Source organism: Mauremys reevesii, linkage group 3 (genome assembly GCF_016161935.1).
Source record: "Mauremys reevesii isolate NIE-2019 linkage group 3, ASM1616193v1, whole genome shotgun sequence".
Classification (NCBI taxonomy): domain Eukaryota; kingdom Metazoa; phylum Chordata; order Testudines; family Geoemydidae; genus Mauremys; species Mauremys reevesii.
Window position 1 is genome coordinate 169,340,753 of NC_052625.1, and position 17,974 is coordinate 169,358,726.

At 40.3% G+C, this 17,974-nt stretch overlaps 1 protein-coding gene across 6 annotated transcripts in view; it reads right to left on the reverse strand.

The window, feature by feature from the left end:
- The window catches only part of KBTBD11 (kelch repeat and BTB domain containing 11), a 28,780-nt gene extending 12,572 nt beyond the window's left edge, over nt 1–16,208 (reverse strand). For 2 of the 6 annotated variants that reach the window (XR_005596605.1, XM_039531779.1), the window contains exon 1: nt 15,243–15,908. The gene's annotated coding sequence lies outside the window, so the exon portion shown is untranslated. The other 4 variants (XM_039531781.1, XM_039531780.1, XM_039531782.1 and 1 more) reach the window with 4 other exon arrangements.
- Nucleotides 16,209–17,974: the final 1,766 nt, after the last annotated feature.

Sequence of the window (17,974 nt, forward strand, 5' to 3'; positions counted from 1 at the left end):
TAATTTCAAATTATATGGAGCTGCAGTACTGACTCCATAGTTACAAACTATCTATTATTCATTATAAATTTCAACTTGACCACTTTCTACTTTCCTCATACCCACTCATTTCTGCTCAAAATGTTCCATATGGTTTCCTGCCAGTAGAGATTATTTAATTTATGGATTTAGTAAAATTTGAAGTAACTCAAACAAGGCATTTTGGAAGCATGAGTTTGAAAACTAATTTAATGTTCGACAAGCCTAACTTACTTTGATTTTCTTTCTTGAAAATGTCATAACTCAAACACCACTTTGCCTAGAAACTCCAAATGTGAAGCTGCAGCTGGCAAACCCAGGCTGGCATGGATAATCCTTGTTTACATGACAAGTCTCAGTTTTTTTTATTAACACATATCTCATTAAAATAAATATCATGTTTATAAGGGCTTGAAGGACTGGGCTTTCATTTTATTCTGTCCTCACCAAGGATTTGTATTGCCTTTGAAGGATGAGAGATTAATATTAGAATTATTTGCTATGAATATTTGAACCTGTGAGAACGCCACAAGGTTTTAATGTAACTTGTACATTTTGATGGAATTAACAGATTTCAGAATCTCTGCATTTCTAGTATGGATATTTTGAAGTCTGGAGCTGGACTGACCCATCTTATGAACATAGTTTGTGGATTTCTTAAAGTCCAGAGTTGAAACAGGTAGACTGAAGTTTATTGCCTTCTGAAGTTCATATAAGCAACTCATCTTCTCTGTAGTTTTAATTAAAGAAGAGGAGAAAGCGGGGGCCTGCTTCTGCTGATTCCTAAATCCCACTGGAAAGAAGCAGGTCTTTTCTTTTCCCTGTCTGCTCAGCAACACACTAGATGCTTCCCTTCCCTTCCCTAAGCAGCAGCTGATCCACTACACATCGTTGTAACTGGGAGTGCAAATGCAGATTTGCTCTGATCCTCTTCATCCATTGAGAAATCTAGGGAGCAGCAACAGACTCCAGTGGACTTGGGCTGCTGCTTTTTCTCCTCAGGTTTTCTCCACACTGGAGAAGTGACATTGGTGAATAAATGTAAGACATGTTTACACATTTGTAATTCTTTGATCAGGACATTTGAGAACATGTTTCTATATACTCTTCAGCTTTCACAATATTAAATTCCCTAGGTAGTTGTTTTGTGTTCTAACCCATCCTAACAGCCACTGTAACTGCCAACAACCATGAGCTGCATCTACATGGTTGGCAGTGATACACTTGTGACATCCTGGACATGTACCCATCAGTCTAGCAAACAGACATAAGATAGCTTGATTAAAGCAACACTTAGACTGCAAGAGGCAGTTTTTTGACAGAGGGAGAGGCCTTGTTCTAAGAGAGAGATGTTTTAACAACATATTATAGGTAATATTTCTTTGCATTGAACCCATGTAGCTGTTCTTTCATAGCATCCAACTACATGAATGTTTCCAATTACCTTTTGTTTTCTCTACTTTTCGAGCTGTGCCAATAAACTTTGAATCAGATTATCTCCTACATCAAGATCCACTCTATGCCAGGGAACTGGTTACAGTTTTTGGAGTCACAACCTGAATCAGTTTCAGCCCATACCCCAGAATAAATTAGAGCAGCGTTTGGGCTTCTTAAACTGCTCTATTTTACATTGGAGGGCTGTGGTCTGCAATGGACAATACAGAGAATTGGCAGAGTGTACATGCTGTCTACTCTGCCCCAACATGTCTTTAATGCCAGGATGGGTAACAGTGAGTGGCATAACTTCTTGCTATGCCAGCTTACACCAGTTGAATGCTGTCCTAGGCTGGGGGAATTCTCAGTTAGATAGTTTGGGCCACCTGAACAACCCAAAGTGTCCTGAACTGGAGGCAAGAATCTGTCTCTCGTATTTAATTAAGGAGACTGTTAAATTGGGGATAGCCAATATAGGGACTCTTTGCAGAGAAGGAACCTAATTCTAATCTAAGAGAAGGGTTTCAGGAGCAAAGTGACTGCTTGAAAGGCTGATCTAGGGCAATGAGGTTTGCCGATCTCCTTCCCCAAGCTGTTTTGCAGGAAAGCTAATGAAAGCCAGTGTGGCCAAAGGGAGAGCTAAAGGATGCTTGGCCATTGTACAACTGTCCAGTTGTTCATGGAACTTGTGAGCTATGCTAACTACAGTAGACAGGCTTGTAAGTTCCATGATCTGCTTCTCATGAAACTAACAAGCTCTGCAGATATGCTCCATATTATTACTAACTTCTACCAGTCCTCTCAGATAAATTATAGTATTTGCAAACCTCTCTGTTTAACTTCCAGAAGTTCAACTCTAGCCTCTAATTTATAACTCCTGAATTTTCCATGCAGACTTGTTAAAAGTAGTTCTATGCATTAGTGCTTATTGAGGGCTACTGTATAAAACAAACTTGATGTTGTCCATGCAAACCACTTCAAATTGAGTGGGCATAAATGTTAGGAGCTAACAAAAACAAACAAACAAAAAGAAAAACTACTATTGTTTTTAAGTTCCATATCCTAAAAAAGTTTGTTTGATTAACCTCAAACTTTTGGAAAAAACAAACAAACAAACAATTTCTCCTTTAGTAACAGACCCATGAGAAATTTCAGGATGAAAGGAGCTTTTTTCTGAAAACTGGGGATGCTCAAAATTGGGCTTATAATGGAAATTCACTACCTTGCCCTTACTCCAGGATGTGTTTCATAGAGTTCACAGGATTGTATCTTTTCTCAAGTTGCTTATAAAGCTTCTTCATGACCTCTCCCAGTTTTATATTTTCAGAGCTCTTAATAGAAATGCATTTTCATCTAACAACTCATTTTTTCCATACAACCGTAATAAAGAAAATGAACTTTCATAAAAAATTCTCCTCTGACTAGAAGACCACGCATGATCAATTTCACACAGCTAGGAGCACTTCCTCAGAAATTCAAGAGAAAAAGGAAAAGGTTATGGCAAAAACTTGTCTTATAATAGAAATATTGTCAAAAACCTTAACTATGGAATCACTAATATGGCTGCATTATGAAATAAAAAAATAGACTAGTCATAGTGGCCATAAAAAAATACAGGCTTTCCTGAATACGGTATTAATAGGGATGAAAATTCTTACAAGGAAGATATTTTATTGAGTTCCTTTCCATATAAACTTTTCAAAAAGTGCATAGGAAGGAAGCTCTCTTAAGAGCTCTCACACCGTAAAAGAAATAATACACCTACCTAACTGAAAAGCTAATGTTTTAAAATGTAAATACTGTCTCAATATAATTTAAAAGAAAAAATGTCTAACACAAAGAGCATATGCAGAAACAAGATTTTTTAAGACTACAACATGTGATGGAAAAACCCTGGAGCTGTCATTTGTGTCACAAAAGTAATACAGAGCAGAGTACGAAGGCAGAGCAATAGGACACTAAATCTGTTAGAGCCTCTTATCTGAAATCATCGCAAGCTCTAGGAGTGACTGTCTCGCAGTTCTACATGTACAATATGGTCACACAGATAAATTTAAGTCTATTCACTATTACTTTTTAACCATGTCTGCACATGGTTACCAAAAATCATGTTAGATGATACAAAGCTGGATGCACTATAGTGATGTTATGGGGACATACTGGATAAATAACTCAACATGGGCACCCAGTGCAATGCTGTGGCAAAAAGGGCTAATGTGAGCTATGGACATATAAACAGGATATAGTGAGTAGGAGTACGGAGGTGATTTTACCTCTGTACACAGCATTGGTGAGACTGATAATGGGCTACTGCATCCAGTTCTGGTATCTGCATTTTAAAAAAAAAAGGAGTTGAAAAATTGAAGAGGGTTCAGAAAAGAGCTTCAAAAATTATTCGAGGTGCTGGAGAAAATGCTTTTCAGTGATAGACTTAGTGCTCAATCTGTTTAGTTTATCAAAAAGAAGACAGAGGTGACTTGATTGCCTTGTACAAGTATTTTAATGGGTAGAAAATATTGGGCATTAAGGAGCTTTTAAATCTGGGCCTAACAAGAACCAGAAGCTGAAGCCAAAACAAATTCAAATGAGAAGCTAGGCACAACATTCTAACAGTGAGGGAACAAATCACCAAGGGAAGTGGTGACATCATCTCTTGATGTCTTCAAATCAAGACAGGTCCTTTTTTGGAATGCATGATTTAGGCAGACACATGCTATTAGGCTCAATCCAGGGGTAATGGTGAAATTTAATGGCCTGTACTATCAGACTAGATGAGCTAGCAATTCCATCTGGTCTTAAACTCTATGAATCTATGAAGATCAGAAAAGTCTATGTTTGGTGTACATATCAGCTAACTGTGATGGAACTTTCAACTTTGGAGTTTTAAATCACAGCTGACATGAAACTGAGTACTTAAAGTTCTGGTCAACACTGTCCATTAAACAATGTTAATGCCCAACACAATTGCTTGCAGCTGTGTTCAGACAGGGTAAAATTTCACAGTATAGACAAGGTCTAAGAGAGCCATTGTGATAAAGTTAAGACCACAATACAGCAAGAGAAGAATTTTTCACTAAAATGTGTAAGAGAAATCCAGCAAATCAGCAGATTTCTTGCAGCCTTCAAAAAAAAATATTAATAGAGATTCTGGAAAATCAAGTAAGAGCCAAGATTGGTTGTGCTTCCTAGGACTGCAGAAGCAACCAACCTTACTGCATTCTTGAAAAAGTAGGCCCCCAACGCCCTAATATAGCAGATAAGCCAGTGATCTAGAGAAGTGTGCTCCCTAGTTACTGTTAAGGCAAGATTTTGCCTTTGACATACCTATAGAAAGAGTACAAATTAAAAAGGTGAGCAGAATCTAAGAACTCTGACAAAGCACAGGAAGAACTATGATATGTACTGTAACAGAAATGCATAACAAAGAGACAATCTGGGCCGGTGCTAAGAAACTAGAAGATACTCCTCCAGAAAATCTACAAAATCTGGTGCTTCCCAGCCTTAAGAGCAGGAACATAGGCTAAATGGAAAGATTTTGTTCCTAATACAAAAGCTTTTGAAGAAGGGGATAGTAAAGCAGCAATAATCTCCCCAGCCAAACTCTGGGACTCAGAAAAGGAACTTGTTTTTTTAAATGAGACACTGATTTCTGGGCACACAAAATAAGAGATGCCAAACCAGGACAGAAATCACAGAGACCTAGAGTCTTGTATCTTCTGTCTCCTACTCTGAGATCATGAGTTCCTTCTGTGCTATTTTTACATAAATATTTTTAAAACACAAGGTTTCCAAGCTATTTTAGCTGCCGTTAAAATAGTCTGTGGGTTCTAATTAGGTTTACATAATAATTCCAGATTTCTACAGATATTTCCCCGCCAAGAATTTTAGCTCTGAAGAAAGTTGTACTTATTTAGATGGAAAACGCAAAAACAAAGACATTCAGTAAATAAAGGTTTGGGGAAGACTGAAGGGTAGGCTATGGAGGTGGTGAGTGAAAGTGATTTTTTTACTCTTTGATTTAATGAATGAGCTAACTTGTTACCTGTATAAGATTTTTTTTCCCCGATGAGTGATTTTTTTTTAAAGTGCTATAAATCTAATTCTTAGGGTACCTAGACCTTTACATGCAGATTTTTTTTATTGTTGTTTAAATAAATGAATAAATAAAAATAAATAAGTGCCCAGCATTAACGCTGCACAGAGAGGGGAGAATTAGTTGGGCTGTGGCCCCTTTGTGGGGGTAAAGGAGCCACAAAGAGGACATGAGCCTCTCAAAGGGGCTCACTACAGGTGTCCCAGAGCAGCTATACCAGCAATCATAGAATCATAGGACTGGAAGGGACCTCGAGAGGACATCTAGTCCAGTCTCCTGCACCCAGGGCAGGCCTAAGTATTATCTAAACCAGTGGTGGGAAACCTGTGGCCCGTCAGGGTAATCCATTAGTGGGCTGCAAAATAGTTTGTTTACATTGACCATCCACAGGCACAGCCGCCCGTAGCTCGGAGTGGCACTGATCTAGACCATTCCTGACAGGTGTTTGTCTTAACCTGCTCTTAAAAATTGCCAATGATGGAGATTTCACAACCTCCCTAGTCAATTTATTCCAGTGCTTAACCAACCTGACAGGAAGTTTTTCCTCATGTCCAACCTAAACCTTTCTTGCTGCAATTTAAGCCCGTTGCTTCTTGTCCTTTCCTCAGCAGTTAAGAAGAAAAAAAAAATTCCCTCCCCCTTGTAACAACCTTTTATGTACTTGAAAACTGTTATCATGTCCCCTCTCAGTCTTCTCTTTCCCAGTCTAAACAAACCCAATTTTTTCAATCTGCCCTCATAGGCCACATTTTCTAGACCTTTAATCATTTTTGTTGCTCTTCTCTGGACTTTCTCCAATTTGTCCACATCTTTCCTGAAATGTGGAACCCAGAACTGGACACAATACTCCAGTTGAGGCCTAATCATGGCAGAGTAGAGCAGAATTACTTCTCGTGTCTTGCTTACAACAGTCCTGCCAATACATCCCAGAATGTTTGCTTTTTTTAGCAACAATGTTATACTGTTGACTCATATTTAGCTTGTGGTCCACTATGACCCCCGATCCCTTTCTGCAGTACTCCTGCCTAGGCAGCCATTTCCCATTTTGTATGTGTGCAACTGATTATTCCTTCCTAAGTGGAGTATTTTGCATTTGTCCTTATTGAATTTCATCCTATTTACTTCAGACAATTTCTCCAGATCATTTTGAATTATAATCCTATCCTCCTCAGGGCTGCCCAGAGGATTATGGGGGCCTGGGGCAAAGCAATTTTGGGGGCCCCTTCAATAAAAAAAGTTGCAATACTATAGAATACTATATTCTTGTGGGGGCCACTGTGGGGACTGGGGCAAATTTCCCCACTGGCCCCTCCCTCGTCCCACCCCCGGGCAGCCCTGATCCTCCTAAGCACTTGCAAACCCCCCAGCTTGGTATCATCTGCAAACTTTGTAAGTGTACTCTCTATGCCATTATCTAAATCATTGATGAAGATATTGAACAGAACCAGACTCAGAATTGATCCCTGTGGGACCCCACTTGTTATGCCCTTCCACTTATGAACCACTGATAACTACTCTCCGGGAATGGTTTTCCACGCAGTTATGCACCCACTTTAGGGTGCTCCATCTAGGTTGTATTTCCTTAGTTTGTTTATGAGAAGGTCACGCGAGACAGTATCAAAAGTTTTACTAAAGTCAAGATATACCATGTCTACCGCTTCCCCTCATCCACAAGGCTTGTTACCCTGTCAAAGAAAGCTATCAGGTTGGCTTGACATGATTTGTTCTTGACAAATCCATGCTGACTGTTACTTATCTCATTATTATCTTCAGGATGTTTGCAAATTGACTGCTTTATTATTTGCCCAATTATCTTTCCGGGTACAGAAGTCTGTAATTCCCCGGGTTGTCCTTATTTCCCTTTTTATAGATGGGCAAATATAGTGCCATTTTCCATTCTTCTGGAATGTCTCCTGTCTTCCATGACTTTTCAAAGATAATTGCTAATGGCCATACTTCCTATCTTTCCTATGCAGTGGGATAGGTTGCTCTTGTGCCCTTAATAAGGCACAAGAAAAACTTTGAAAAACTTCCAACTGTCTTCAGTTGTTTCAGTGTGTTGCCTCAACACACCTCCACAGGAGGCATTAGTGCAGGACACATTCTTAGGTAGGCCATAGGTAAACTGGGCAGTGGTTAAGGCATTTATAGGGGCCATTGCAAAAGGGGTGCAAATTAAGCTGGCCTAATTGCACTGGGTGCCTAACTAGCCCCTTAAAGCCAACTGCTCTCAAATACCTGTGTTAGCCTTAGTTCTAGTTCAGAGGTGAATCTGGGCCTAAGGGACCAATCTCACACTTGGAAAATTAATTACCATGTATAGAAAAAAAACTTATGACTAACAGAACCCCTGAGTTTACTCGTCATCCTGAGCCTTAGAAATTCTAGATCTGTATTTAATATCTCGCTATGGGAAGGTATTCTATGCGTGGGAATATACATAGTCTCCCAGCATGTAGTACATTTTGCACTATTAGGAGCCTCATATCTAGGCCAAGGATCATGACTTCTTATGTGTTTGTTCAGTGTCTAGCACAATAGTGTTCTGATCCTAATTGAGTCCTATAGGTCCTACTGTAATACAAACAAACAATAAAAATAAGGAAATTTACCAATATGAAATGCTACAATCTGTCCATTTTTTCTTGCCTTATGAACACAGGGCATAACTTTATTTTGTTATATATGTACTAAACCAGTAATACTCAGACTGCTGCTCGCGAGCTCCCAGTGGCTCTTTAATGTGTCTCTAGTGGCTCTTAGCAGCACACGATATTAAAACACTGTGTGATTTCATTATTAACCAGTCTAAGTCATTAACCAAGCAGGATGCTTTTAGTATGTTATTAACCAATTGTAGTTGATAAAATAATAATACTTGGTCAGTCATTTTGCTGTGAAAATTATATATACAAATTCATACTACTGTCACTCTTTTGGATAATGTTGATTGCTAATTTGGCTCTTGAACCACTGAGGTCTGAGTATCAATGTATTAAACAAACAAAAAAATATACAGGAAAAGTCAACACTTTTTAAAAGACATAAATGGGAAATACTATATATATAAAATTCCTTAATGTACAAAGCTAAATTAAAGTAATAATTTGCTTCTGACATAGCACTTCAATTACATTCCCAACAGCCAGAAGTGTCTTTCTGATCGGGGGTGGGGAAGGTCTGTTATTTTTGTAATTCTTTAATGTTCAAGACACTATTGGGTCATTTGCTTTATTTGGATTTTTCTTTCTGCTGACTTTGCAGCATTGTGCTTTCCAAAACGCTCTTCAGTTTCCTTTGGCCGAACCCACAGGTGGTAAAAACAACAACGTGCATAATGTGTATGCAACTTTTAAGAAAAAATAGCGCCAGAGCAGCTTAACGGTTTATTGTTCTTGTCCACTGCACTCCCCAGCTGCAGGGAGACCTGAAGACGCTGGGCCAGATCCAAAGCTGCAGTACATTGGCATCACTCCATTGACTTCAGGGGAGTTATGCTGATTTACACCAGCTGAGGGTCTGGCCCATCACATCTTGTGCTAGGATGGGGAAAAAAATCACATTTGTTGACCTCAGAACAGCAACACATGGTGAAGTCAGAGGCAGTTTGATGGCCAAATTCAATGGTGTCAGAAAAACCTGCAGGCTGTCAGCTCTGCTCTCAACAGGAGATGGGACTGTATTCAACAGCAACTATATAAGTGAGATTTAACAAAATATGAGCCTAGTCCATCTGGCCAACACAACTGCAGGAGTGGAGGAAAAAACATCATAAACATTGTACTGAAATCTATGTTGTTTGCATTACAGTGAAAATTTACCACATACTAAGAAGACAGTCATAGCTGGGCTGAGGTGGAAAATAGAGTCTTCCATGAAAACACTAATATTTACAGGGTCTGATCCTGTGAGTACTTGGGCCCAGCTCCTCAAAGGTATTTAGGCACCTAGAGTTAGATGCAGAAATACCTTTGAGTAGCTGGACCTTGATGAGGATCATTCCCACTGACTTTAATGGGAATTCAATATGCTGAATATGGATGGTCGAGAAAAGGGTATTTTGTCTATATTGCCTCTTATTTTTCTTTTTAAATGATTTTAATCCCTGTTTAGATTATGATTTACTGCTACTTATTTAACTGCTTACCAGATTAAAAAAAAAAACACATATTCAATTTTCATGCAAGAAGCCAGATTGACAGCACCGAAGACTCATGAATATATACGTTTAAAGGTCAGAAGAGACCACTGTGATCATCTAATCTGAACCCTGCATGACATAGGCCATAGAATTTCACTCCGTAATTCCTATATCAAGCCAGTCACTTCTGGATGAACTAACTGAAAAGTTCTCTCTTTATCTAGTGGTGTACAGACCATCTCTTTTGATTCCTAGCTGAGCTAATGAACTTTCTGTCAAATCCAGTCCAGGGGTTATCAAGAGGCAGTGTTGTCTAGTGGCTAGAGCACTAGATAGTGACTCAGGAAACATGGGGACCTTGGGCTTCCCCTCTTTCTGTCTCAGTTTCCCCAGCTGTAAAAATGGAGATAATGACACTGACCTCTGCGGTAAAGCACTTTGACATCTACTGATGAATTGCCATGTAAGAGCTAGTTGTTGTTAAGATTCATTATCTTGGTGATCTTCTATTTAATGTATTTTCAAGGGATTTAATGTCATTCAGAGCTACCCTGGAATCATCCCTGGTTTGGACCCAAACATGCAACAAACTTATACATAGACTGTGGGTACATAGCAGTCACTCCCCTTTCCTACTCTTAGCACTTCCTTAAAGCAGAGGAAGTTATGGCTTTCAGACAGTCCCCTCTGAGAGCTAGTCTGACTTTGGTAGAATATCCCAAATGACTCGTGTATCCAGTGAGTTTCCATAACACCCTAGTGAAGAATTCTGTCTGGCTGCGGAACTAAAGCAGTGGTTCTTAACCAAGGGGACACATACCCCTGGGGCTACACAGAGGTCTTCCAGGGAGTACATCAACTCATCTAGATATTTGCCTAGTTTTACAACAGGATACATAAAAAGCACTAGTGAAGTTGGCACAAACTAAAATTTCATACAATGACTTGTTTTATATTGTTCTATATACTATAAGCTGAAATTGAGTACAATATTTATATTCCAATTTATATTATAATTAGATGGTAAAATGAGAAAGTACACAATTTTTCAGTAATAGTGTGCTGGAACACTTCTATATTTCTGTGTCTGATTTTGTAAGCAAGTGTTTTTAAGTGAGGTGAAACTTGGGGTACGCAAGACACATCAGACTCCTAAAAGGGGTACAGTAGTCTGGAAAGGTTGAGAACCACTGGACCAAAGTGTGAACATTCTGGTAGGTTTGGAACAAATTGTTACTTTGAGTGATTGAGAGCTATTGTTGAAAATAGTTATACTGCTTTATGCTCTCTTAATGCCAGAGAGTTGGCCCTCAGTTTTTAGTATCCTCCATATTAATAATACAGATCACAAAAAGAGGAATAGTTTAGCGCCAATGGTTAATCCTCGTTGTTCCACTGGGTGGAGCGAGGGGAGGGCACAATGGAGGAAGACAACGCTCAAGGCAATTTATTGAGCAACTTCATTTCAGACCTTTGCTAGAATTGCTTGTCTGATATCCTGAAATGGTTCAAGAACCCATCAGGTTCCAGAAGTTTTACCTATTTCATGAATCCAAATGCAAAGTCTAGCAGTCAGCTACATGATGTGGATTTGAGACACGCCCTGGAGGATTTGGTGAGCAGAAACCACCAATACATAGGTTAAACTAATCTGAAAATACATAGATTTGTATTTGTAAAATAATATTGATAATGTTCTTTGTGACTAATCACCATGTGTGAGTCAACATAAAAGAATAGAAATTGCTTGCACAAAGTATGTGTGTATATATGAGGGGAAGTTGCTGTATGTGGCATGTTTCTTTGTGAAAGGCTTGACAGATGCTGTCCCTTTGGCTAAAACTATTAGCTTGTGGAATGTCACACCCAAAAAACTAACACATGACTGTCCTTTTGTTTCTCACAGAGGCAAAATTTGTAACTCTACAGCATTTTTTTTTTACGGTTTGTGCAATATTAGTTATGTGCTTTGTACTGATGGGTAATGTTATAAACTTAATTGTGATCATTAGGGTATGATAATTTTGAATATATAACGTATAAAGTTATGTGTATGTTGTATAAGATATTTGGACAAGACTTTTCTACAATAATTGTTTGGTAATTACCATATTATACTGGCCCCATCCTGTAGTCCTTACAAAGGCAAAACTATCCATAATATCCAGGGACCATTCCTCAGTAAGGCCTGAGAAAGGACTGCAGGATCATCCATTATGTCTACAAAAAAATTACTAAGGATCTAATCCTGCAAAGATAAACACGTATAACTTTGCACACATGCACAGTACTTTTAACTTCAATAGAGCTGAACTACTCACATGTGTAAAGTTACACATTTCCTTATGTCTTTGTAGGATTGGTGCATAAAAAGTCTATTTTGAATTGGTCAGTCACAATGAGACATCTGGTAGATACAAAAATGCTTAATTGTAGTCCCATATATAGGAGAGTTTTATATACATGTGACAACTAGGCCAACAGTGAAAATTTGCCCCTTGCTATTGTCTCTTTAAATTAAGCACTAGAACCAAATTCTGCTCTCAGATATGCACGTCAATGGGAGTTGTGCAAGGGCAGACGTTGCCTTATGTGTTGCAAATTTTCTTCGATTTAAGTTATTAAAAACATTTTCACATCTTTTTCATGCACCGTAAAGTGACAAAAAGCAGCATTTACATTTCTAATGTTAGCCTCTTCCCCACACCTGTTGCTCTGCTTGTGCCAAAGCTAAATGCTGGTCTTGTCATTACACTGTTTGTAAGTCATTTTTGAACTGGCATTTTGATTTTCTGTTTCTAACTATCAGAACTAAGGAAAAAATGCACCATGGACTGTGAAAATAATTATTTTTCAAAAAAGAGAATTAGGGATGTTTGTTCTCTGACAAGAACAAATTGTGATCAAAATTGATGCAGGGAACCCTAAACATGGGTGTTGATGGTACTAAAAAAAAAAAAAAAACACATAGGAACTGTGATGTTCCAATATGGCTAATCAGACTAAAAAAAAAAAAATAATGAAAAATTAGCTGATGGATCTAGGTATATACATTTCTGTTCATTGAAAAGAAATAGCTTCCTTGATTGCACAGCTGCAGAATCTCCATAGGCATAAATGACATGACAGCATGAATCAGTTTCTGATTCAATATCATAAGAAAAAAAATAGCTTGATGGTGCTCTATATGAAAAAAAAAATCCACTGACTTCTATGGGAGTAGGACCGGCCCCAGTCTTGGCCTCTTATCCCAATTCTTAGGAGCCAGCTACCACTAATGAAATGCCCTACTGCAAAAGACAAGCCTTGGAGCTTAAATTCATAACTTCGTTAGACACTAAAAATCATGAACTCAATAAAGACACTGGGTTTAAGGCTCATTACAATGATCTATAACCCACTAACCCTCCTTTGTCCTGTGACTGCAGAGGTGTTAACGACCCACTTCACCTTGAAAGGTCTCTTATGTGTTAACTCCTTATGCTAAACAATCTGTTCTCCCTTGTATTTAGCTGTGATGCTCTAATAAGTACCTTTCCCAGGCCTGCAGAAGAGTTCTGTGCAAGCCTGAAATCTTGTCTCGCTCACCAACAGAAGTTGGCCCAACGAAAAATTACCTCACCCATCTTCTTTCTGAATGCAACAGGACCAGAATGTTAGATACTCCACTGAGCATGCTCAACAGCTTTCATGGATTTGGGCTCTCTACTTTAACTGGATCCCTTTCTCTATAAACCTAGGACAGTTTTAAACACTATAATCTTATTTTATTATAGGGATTGTTAATGGCTTTCATTAAATATGCCTGCCAAATACTTGTGACCTAATGTTTATGCAAGTTTTAAATCTATCTACATTAAAAGCTTAAAAGGTTTTGGATTGTAGAAAAAATGGCTATTTTTATTTGTTTTTTGTTGTTGTTTTTATAAGGGAAAGTCACGTGAATAATACACTTGCAGAAGGAAAGCGTTTGTTAAAGGAACCCATCTTTTCACAATGCCAAGACCCAGTTCCACCAACTGTACCCATTAACTCACGAGTGTAATCATTGCCTTCAGTGGCACTATTCACAGTAGGATCATTTACTTACATCAGAAAGGGCTGGCAAGATGAGGTCCCAATACCCTTGGTCTTATGAGGGCTTCCCATCATAGGACACCATTAGTATTGGATAGCTGGAGGAGCCAATTGACATGCATTAGGATTTCCTAATTAAAGAATGAATAAATGCACAGAGGGGCACAGAGAAGGCAAGGAAAGAACTGGAAGAATTTTACTGGTAGGAAGAGGGATATGCTGGCCACCTAAACCATGGAATAAATATGTCTTAATAAATGCCAATGAAGATTTTGTTACTCACAGTAAATATTTCACTTATTTCTTTTGGGACATTGTCAATTTGTGAAATAGCAAGAGTTCTTTAGCTTTGTAGACAGATGAGACAGAGAAAAGGATATATACATTGATCTATATTATTGCCTTTGCATGCCACTGTGGAAAGCCCTACTGAATTAAGTTAAAATCATAACCTTTTGGTAGTTTTAAAAACTCCTAATATTAATTTAATTTATAATTTAATAAAGTTTATTGCTTTTTGTTCTGTTCTATAGGTTTTTAGAGTAAGATTTATAAAACCCTATTGGTTTCAACTCTATTAAATTCTGTAGAATTCTTCCTGAGGCGTTACCTGCCATGATGTTAAGTATCGTGTATGCATACTGAAGGCTTGTACCATTCATGTGATTTTAGTAGGTTGGGCAAGTGTTCAATAAAAATGAATGACGGAATCTACTGTTATGCTGCTGTTAAACAGGCTTAAACATGACTGTAAAGGTGCGGAGTCTTTCAGATTTCTAATAGGTCAGCAGGAGTAAAGGCAAAAAGAAAAAGTGAGTGTGGGGGGGGCGGATCTTAATGTGGCTTACTATGTGAGAGCAGGAGAAGAGACAAGAAAATATGCCTCTCCATATGGGAGCATGCTCAGTGCTGCTGCGGCCGAACTATACGGGGTAGGCAGTGAACTGGATTAATCAGGATTGACAGAAGGGAAAAGCATGATTAAAACTGACAGAGTTCCAAATCGCCATTAATAAACACATTTAGCTTGTTGTCGGGTACTTTAAAAAAACAAATTTAGGAACAAATTCACAAGGTTGTTTCTTAATTAACTGTTGCATTGTGATGGATGTTTTAAATAGAAAGTCTCAGAGGATCCTGCACAGCAGCCATAGAGGACATGCTTTAATTCACACTCGGTGAACAATTTACTCCTACTTGAGATCCTTCGAGCAAGTGCATCATTAACATTTCGCGGGGAATTAAGTTCTCCATCCAGCTTCAAGAAATCCGCTGGACTGGGGGAAAGAAAAAGGGCCGGGGAGCTGCCAAACCCAGCCCCGTGGGGATGCATTTCCATTCCCTAGTACAACCATTAGGTTTGACTCGCCAGCAAGGACCGCTTGGGCTCTACACCTGAACGGGGCAGCTGCCATGGACTGGGAACTGGACGCCTTTGCATGGTGGGGCTGTGCAACACAGGGCGAGCCAAGCGCTTACCTCTGGGCAGCGGGGACAGTGTCACGTCAGCGCCTCGGCTCTTCGGGAGGGTTGGTTCCGCGTGTCCAGTGCCCTGGGGGCCCCCTGCCTGGATCCGGCCCCAGCGGATCTGGTCAGTTTCAGCCCTGAGCGGCGGGATAAGGCGCTTCCTGAGGCCCTGCGCGGGTCAGTCCCAACCGCTCCTCGCTTTAGTGAGCCAGACAGCGCGGCGGGCCAGCCGAGAGCCAGGCCGTGGCAGGAGACATCCCTTCGCCTTCCCTGCGGTGTCCTGCTCCGGCCACGGCTTGGGGGCGGGGGTCGGATTTGCAAATGCCTGGGGACTCTGTACGGCAGCCCGCTCTCTGCTGCGGCCCCTTTGCTCTGGAGCTAGCCGCTGGCAGGGCGGGGAGCGGCTCTGTGGCAGCGCCGGTGGGTTAGGTGCCGCTGCCGCTCCCACTCCGTCCCCGTGTGCACACAACCGGGGAGCTGCACGGCTGCGCCCGGCTGGAGCTGCCTGCGCGCGCGCCACTGCCCGGCTCCGGGAGTGTGTGCGCGAGGCGGGAGCGCCGGGTGCGCTGCGCGCCATGCAAATGGCTGAACGGCCACCAGCCGAGCCGGCACGATCGCTCGCTTCGCGGGCGGGTCAGAGGTTTGGCTGGAAAAGGGGCTGGGAATTCCTTTGTGTGAGCCACCTACACGCACTGTGCACACACAAAGAGCGGCGCTCGGGGCCCCGCGCTGCAGCCCTCTGCTTCGGCGTATTTATCTTCTTTATGCGCCTTTGTTCAGCTGCCCCGCTGGACAGGTCTGCTTTCCTAGGGAGCGATTCGTCTTTTGCTTACATTTCCAATGCCCCTCCTGCTAAATCAGGGCTCATTCATCTTCAGTGGCCTATAACCCCGGCATTGTGGCCAATTTACATTTAAAATCTAATGGTTACAAGTGACCTCTGCCCTGCACATATTTGTTCTCATTAGTGGTCAGAAAACAAACTAACCTGTTGCTGCGGAGTGGAATGATTCAAGTGTCAACCGCTCTTTCGGTATGTAACCTGAATGGGTGCTAAGCATTAGATAAGGTTGGAAAAGTGCAGCTGCAATGCAGTAGCTTCTCAGCAGCAGCTGGACACCCTCATGGCTCAGTAGTAGGCTTTGGATGCATTTATCAAACTACTGTATTATCCTCAGTTTCCTTCTGGTTCAAGGATGCAGATCCTGGAAGTGTTGAGTGACCTTGCTTCATGGCCAGCTTGTGCTTCCAATAAGTTTGGACTGCACTTATCCAAAAATAGTTAGCCCTGGTCTACACTACAGTAAGGTTGACAAAAGGCAGCTTAAGTCAACCTAACCATTAGCATCTACCCTAAAACGCAGCTCCCACCAATGTAACTTGCCCACCACATGGACTTAATAATTCCACCTCCATGAGAGGAGTAGCGCTTAGGTTGATGTAGTTAGCTCAACACAGTGTGATGGTAGACAGTGTTGCTTACATTGGCTGTTGCTGCCTTTCAAAAGCTGTCCCACAATGCCCCACACTGACAGTTAAATCCCTGCACATGCTCCTAGTAAAGATGCACACCGTCAACACGAGAAGCGTAGTGTGGACTTGCAAAAGCAATTTCATTACTGTGGTGGATGTATGTTGACATAACTTAGATTGACTTAATTTTGTAGTGTAGATTTGCCCTTAGAGGATCCTCCAGTATTCATACAAATATACTACTATGGATCCTCAAATTTTACCAACTATATTACCCTAAAGTATAAAAAATAAAATTTTATACAGGCAACTTGTTCTGCAAACTTCCCTTAAAACTTTAGGTTAGATATTCAGTACACAAATGTGCTACTTGCAAAACTTCTTCTGAAAGACATGTAAGTGATCTCCCATTTATCTGAACGTGACAGAATCAAGGAGAAGGTAAGTGGGGGTGACGAGAGAATTAACAAAGGGCCTAATCTATTTACATAGCCTCTATTGCTGGTGGATGATACATTCTATAAAAGATGATGTTTGAGATTACATGACATAACAGATAGCTTTGTGGATAAAATATGGGATTTAGCCCTCTGTGAATATATCAATGGGGAGAGAAAATGGCTTCCTGAAATCAAAGTGCAAAATGGGTTCTCCACAGGCCCCCGTTTAATCACCTCCATTTTTCATTACTTTAATGTCAACATTTTGCCTATATCCTGACCTGTATGTTATATAAAAATAGAAGGAAACATCCTTTGAGTGTGTTGGCTGTGTCTGCGAGCCCAAGGTGTCCACAGCATTGGAGAAATGTCTTAAATTTGTGCCAGATAGCGTCCGTAGATCTACCCACTCCCAGATTGGTAGCGAGGACAGCCACCTCTGTGGTACCATTCCCCCCTTTCTACAAAAAACAAATACAAAAGTCTTCAAGCCAGATCTTTTAGGCTACTCCGACTTAGGCCAGTTGAGAATGTATTTACGTAAGAGCTTGGCAAAAGCCTGGTGTTTTTGATTTTGCTCTGATTTGGATCTGGGTCCAATTTTATCCAAGTCTCCAAAGTTGAAACTAGTAATCAGAGCTTCAGATCTGACTCATCTCTAACTTTTTCCTGTTTCCTACTAAAATCCATATTGAAGTACTTAGACATTGAGGCCGATAGGCGTTAAACCGTTTTAACGCTTAAAACGTCCACAACAGAACACCAAATATATTTTTTTACCGCTCGCATTTTTTTTTTCTTTTTTAGGCTTTTTAGTACTCCTCCTCCTCC